A 6,173-nucleotide genomic window follows, 5' to 3' on the forward strand; every position below is an offset into this window, starting at 1 on the left:
CTTTGCTTGTGTTACATGCACTAAGCCCACAAAAGGGCTCTCCACTTTCTGTCCTCCATATGAGAAGAACAGACTTTTGACAATTTACATTCTTTTCCTCTGCAACCCTTCATTGTTGAAATACACATGCTTACTTTGTTAGGTAAAGCCACACTATATGCATACATGTGTTGTATTGGAAATGTTTTTGAATCTTTCCAAAATACTTTGTTTTAAGAATAGAATTCCTGGGCAATACAAACTTATTGTTTACAAATTAGATGCCAGTCATTTGCTTATAATAACTCACTTACCGGGACGCCTGGGTGGCTCAGTTGGTTAGGCAGCTGCCTTCGGCTCAGGTCATGATCCCAGCGTCCTGGGATCGGGTCCCACATCGGGCTCCTTGCTTGGCGGGGAGCCTGCTTCTCCTCTGCCTCTGCCTGCCATTCTGTCTGCCTGTGCTCGCTCGCTCTCCTCTCTCTCTGACAAATGGATAGAATCTTAAAAAAAAAAAAAAAAAAACAAAACTTTACCTGTGGAAACTAAAAGCCTCTTCCTTTTGAAAAAAAAAACAAAAACAAAAAAAAAAAACAAAAAAAAACTCACTTACCAACTGCTGCTGTACCTTCTTACGGCCAAGGCTTACCGAAACTCAGGTAAGTCAACAGGCTCAATGTTACAGTTTGAAAGCTGCCACTCACTGATCCCAAACCTGAAGCCTGGCCTGCTGCTCCATGGTATATTTACGAATTTCCTTTGCTTCTTGGGGTTTGGGCTTGATTAAAACTACCAGTGTGGCAATGATCCAAAAATATATATGGAAAAGATAATCGTTAAACACGTGTACATATATACGAAGGAGGTCATTTCTTTGTTGTACATGTCTGAACCTGTGTTTAGAGTTCTTATTTTCCAAATACCAGTAAGTCACCCTATCCTGTGGCAACTTTAGGCCTTAGAAGCAAACGGGGTGAGGACTCCGAGCGATTTCCCAACTTTTCTGGTGTTTTTAAGTTTTCACAGAGTTCTGCACAGTTGTTACGAAAGGGACTGCTGGGGGGCTGGTATTAAGTCCATATCAGTCCTTTGATTGTAATTCCCAGGAACTACTTACTGTGTCTGGTCATGGCAAGGGCGGGAAGGGTATGGGGAAGGGGGGGCGCCAAGCGCCTCCGCAAAGTGCTGCGCGACAACATCCAGGGCATCACCAAGCCCGCCATCGGGCGGCTGGCCCGGCGCGGCGGCGTCAAGCGCATCTCCGGCCTCATCTACGAGGAGAGCCGCGGGGTGCTCAAGGTGTTCCTGGAGAACGTGATCCGCGACGCCGTCACCTACACGGAGCACGCCAAGCACAAGACGGTCACGGCCATGGACGTGGGTCTACGCGCTCTAGAGCCAGGGCTGCACCCTCTACGGCTTCGGGGGCTAAGCATTGTGCTCTCCTCACCGGTTCCCTGGTTTCTCACACAAAGACCCTCTTCAAGGCCGCCTGCTTTTCTGCTAAGGATCTCTCACGTACCCCTGGGTGCTGCTCTGGGGTTGGGGGTGTCTTGGTACAAAACGTTGAAAAGTTCACGGGCACCAACTGTCACCTGATGCTGTCCAGTGTTCGTATCAGCTGCTGCGAATGTAACATCGACACTTTGACGATAGACAGGCTGGTGAAGCGGTGAAATCACTACAGCACGGAGTGAAACGTGGTGTTAGACAGGTTCGCGGATGAGGAATCTTTTGGGGCTGCCTGCAGGGACACGGCAGGTCTGAGCGCCGCTCGGCCTCTCTAAGGACGCTAAGCTATAGTTTAGCGAAGTTTGCTACAATGTTTTCTCTAGTGTTACAGTTTTTATTTTTTTCAGTATACATTTGTATGTGTGTGTTTGCAAGTGGTGGGGTCTCCCAGCCATATTATGTTCTGCCTAGTCAGATCTGTTAGCTTCAGAATAAAAACATTAATGAGCACAAACCTTAGCATATGCCATGTTGAATTGCATTTGTTGCATAGAGTTTTGTCCTGTGTCAAACCTATTTTGATGAGATGGTCAAAGATTACCAATGCTAAAACCTTTTGGAAAAAAGCTGGGGAACACTAGATTCAAATGATGTTCGAGTATCTCCAACAATGTTATTTGCACAGGAAAATAATCTTTACAGGGGAGCAATGCTCTACCCCTGCCCCCAACTCCTTCCACCCCCGCCCCCACTCCCTGTGTATTAGTTAAGTGTTGTAATTTAGCACCACTAAAAGAAACCAACCGCCTCTGAGCCTTCCTTGTGCGTGATAAATATCGAGCCTCACCTTGGACAGAAGTGTAGGAACCTAATCATGCCTCAAGCTGCTGTTTACAGAGAGTACAGGGGATAAGGAGTCAGTTAAACACCATCACATGGAGAAAACATCAGAAAGGAAGGTGGGACATTATATAACACAATTAATTTGGTTCCTCCCAAAGGTCAGTCATAACAAAAAGGTGGAGGAGTGTTCAAGATCAAAAGAGACTCAAGTAATAGAGCACTGAACAGATGGGTTGATTGGATCTTGGCTATCTATAGATAAAGCTATAAAGGCCATTTTTGGAGACAAGTGGGGAAACTTGAATGCAGACTGGATATTAAATCATTCTATGAATTAATTTATTTTCTTTCTTCCTTCTTCTTCTTCTTCTTCTTTTTTTTTTTTTTTTGATTAATGTTAAGATTATGTGGAAAATTTCCCTTATTCTAGAGGAGTTAGATACTGAAATATTTAGGGGTTCAAGCCTCACGATGTCTCTAATCTACTTTTAAATGGTTTGGCCAAAAAATTATATGTATATAGACATATATACAACAGTGGTAAATTGTGCTCAGCTATTTTATTTAAGTGTTGGTTAGTAAAGATAATTGGTCAACTCAACTTTCATCTTTTTTGTTTGAATATTTTTATAATAAAAATAGGAGGAAAATGAAACAGGTGACCAAAACGCGTGTTGAAAATGGATATGTTCATTATGGGAGAGGCTGAACAGGTGAGTGTAATGATCTGTCTGCACGCAGAGAGGGGACAGGACACAGCAGGACACTCTGTCCCATGATGTGTGTCAGAAGCCTGTGTCTTATTCCCCTCATGCTGACTCCTTGAATAGAAGTTGGCCCGGAGGGCAAGGACATGGACCAGGGTCACTTCTGGCCATATTGTCGAAGAGTAGTTAGCCACCGGAGTAAAGATCCAGGAGGACAGTGAGTAGTTAAATGCCATGGAGTTGGGAAGGAATTTCTGAAGGAGGCCCAGCAGTTGCCAGAGTGAGGAAGGCCCCTCCCATCAGCCGAAAACCTTGGGCACCAGCCTGCTTCCAATAACTCTTTGGGATATGGGTGCCCATTTCATACTCTGTGCTGTGGAGTCACCACCTTGCACTAAGGTCACTGTTCAGTCAAGGTCAGGACAGGTGACAGATAGCCCCTTACAATGGGCAATAGGAGGGCATGTTCTAAAGAAGCAGAAATCAGAATATTGATATTTTCATCTAAAGGCACTTGAAAAACAGTAGATGCAAAAAGTGTGCTCTGACCTTCCTTTTCCTTTCTTTCTCTTCAAAAAGCAGGAATAAATTCCCATGGGAAAGTGCCTCTTCCTGTCCCAGGAGGAAAGAACATTCATCTCGGGAACTGAGATGGAGAGAGATCTGTAAAAGCGGACCTTGTTACCTCTACCATTCAAGTCACTGTTCCATAATTTCCTCTTTTCGTGCAACTCAGGCTGTACATACACAGGCCCTAACCACTTCTTTGGGTCTTCGTGTTCTTGTGAAGACTCCAGAGCATATGGAAAGTAAAATTTGTATTGTTTTTCTCCTGATAATTTTACCTTCCCTACACATTGGTGTTGGGAAGCAACTTAAGTACGTAAAATACACAAACTCGAACAGAAAATATTTGAAACCATTTAATCCATTTAATACCTTTTTTTTTTTTTTTTAAATTTTAAAAACTCCAAGTGTTTGGTTGCAACAAGACTGACTGACTCTGGTTGATCAACATGAAAGGTGATGTTTTAAGGGGTAGATGACCACGTCCTGGGGAGGGCTGTGGAACCAGGCTGGAAGACTCTCAGGTACAAAACTTGAAACCATGTTTGGAATCATTCCAGGTGCTGAGGTCACAGAGGCCACTGCTCAGCGTGTACTTGATGCCCTGGAAGCCATGGTTGCTGCTACTGCCAAAGTCTGGATCCTTCTATCAGCTCCTCTCCCAGCGGAAGTGAAGCTCCAGTCTCTACTATCCCGTCCTGTAATTCTGAAGACCTGTGAGAAAAGGAAACAGGAGGCATCTTTATTTTAGACACTCAGATTGGGACTCATTAAATTATTTTTATTACGAATTGAGGGTTTACAATCTGTATCTAAAGTCTGCAATAGTCCTTTGTAGCCACAAGGCTGACATTTGTGTCAAGGAAGATGGTAAGAGAGGAAAAGTTCTAGGGGAGCAGATGAAATTATTAAAGGAGAGGAATTCATATAAAAGTTTACTTGTGGCCTCTGATAGCTTATCCATTCCACTGAATCATTTAGTCATTGCACAATATTTACTAAGTGAGTACTAGGTGCTGGTAATTACCTGGGTCCTGAGAGTGTCAAAATGAAGATACTGTCCACGCCTTCAAGGCCACCCGGAGAGCTGTTTAAGTGTGTGACAGCTATCAGTCGGACAGGAAACTCTGAAGCCGGGTTAGGTACATGTGTGGAGCACGTGTGTTGGAATGTCAGGAAGTCCTAGGCACTGATTTTGCCTGGGAGAATCAGGTGAAGTTTTCCAGCAGGAAACTTAAATGAGGGAAGGGATCGGGATCTGCCACCCCACACGCTATGCCACCTGATATAAGCACTTAACACGAAGCTATGGATTAACTTTGTGCTCAAGGCATTTGAATGTCCTGGGATGGAGCCCCACATTGGGCTCCCTGCTCTGCAGGGAGCCTGCTTCCTCCTCTCTCTCTGCCTACTTGTAATCTGTCTGTCAAATAAATAAACAAATAAAAATCTTAAAAAAAAAAAAAAAAGCAGATCCTCTCAAAAATAAGGGATGTGTCATACATCCCGTCCTAGGGAGCGACGCTTGTCTCTTGCCAGAAATGAGAAGTTCGTACCACACCTCGACAGACTTTGCCATAAACATTCATACCTGCCATCTATTCTTTTGGGGCCCATTTATCTTTCCAAAGTCATTGGCTTTTCTTTCCATAAGAGCCCTACTTCCCTTCTGCAGATGTTAGGAGAACCAGTGAAGGCTTTTCATTTTTTGTAGTTTTGCCTACATGGGATAATGAAATGTGCACATCACTGAAGTCTCTGGAGGGATAGTGGGGGGGCGGGAGTTGGGGGTGGGGGATACAGGCGAAGATCTGGCAGGAACCTGTGGTCACAGAAGAGCAGAGGCTCAGGCTGGGAGGCCGTGTGCAAGAGGAAGAACGTCCCTCTACCCTTTCCGGGTGTCTGGCTGAGCCTGAGAATGAAACTGACATAAAACAGTTTAACAAGAGAAAAGCATACACGTGGTACTGAATATTTTATGTGCTCGTGGGGTCTTCACAGGAAAATGAAGCCCCCCAAAGTGTTAGGCCTAAGAGCTTATACGCTAGGTTGAACAAAGAGCAGTAGGTTGGGATGGCCTCTTGGGATACCTTTCAGCTGATACACAGCTCCTTCCTCAGTGCCTGGATGTTCCACCACCTATGGAAGAGTCTGGAAGAGATGACTCAAGGAGGATCTTCAGACTGATGGCAAGAGAACACAAGTTTGTTCATTGGGAAGAATCCAAAGAAGAATCGGCCCCCGAAGCAAAGTAAGAGAATCTGGGTCAGGAAGAAAGGCACCGGCCCAACCCTGTGAAGAGAATGCAAAGGGAGAAGGGATAGACTGGGTCAGTCAGAGCAGAGATGTTTAGTGTGTTTTGGATTTGCCGATTAGGTCACTGGTAACCACGGAAAGGGTATTTTTAGTGAATGGTGCAAAAGCACATAATCATGAAGAATGACCGAGGTGTGGATACTCCAGATTACTTGGGAGGTTTAAACACAATAGGGACCTTGTAATTGATACGGGTCTGAAGGACTCGTTTTCCTCCATCATCCAGTGGCACAAACCCCAGCATTCAGGGAGTAAGGGCAGATTCTGAAAGTCACAAAATGAGCACGGCCTTAAGACCACCTTTTCTGC

At 44.7% G+C, this 6,173-nt stretch overlaps 1 protein-coding gene and 1 pseudogene across 1 annotated transcript in view; one reads left to right on the forward strand and one right to left on the reverse strand.

Moving 5' to 3' along the window:
• LOC125102055 (histone H2B type 1-M) overlaps window positions 1-6,173 on the reverse strand; it is an 82,862-nt gene that overhangs the window by 8,046 nt on the left and 68,643 nt on the right. The window lies entirely within an intron of this gene.
• LOC125102074 (histone H4-like) lies at window positions 544-1,411 on the forward strand (annotated as a pseudogene).

This window comes from Lutra lutra, chromosome 6, assembly GCF_902655055.1.
Source record: "Lutra lutra chromosome 6, mLutLut1.2, whole genome shotgun sequence".
Classification (NCBI taxonomy): Eukaryota; Metazoa; Chordata; class Mammalia; order Carnivora; family Mustelidae; genus Lutra; species Lutra lutra.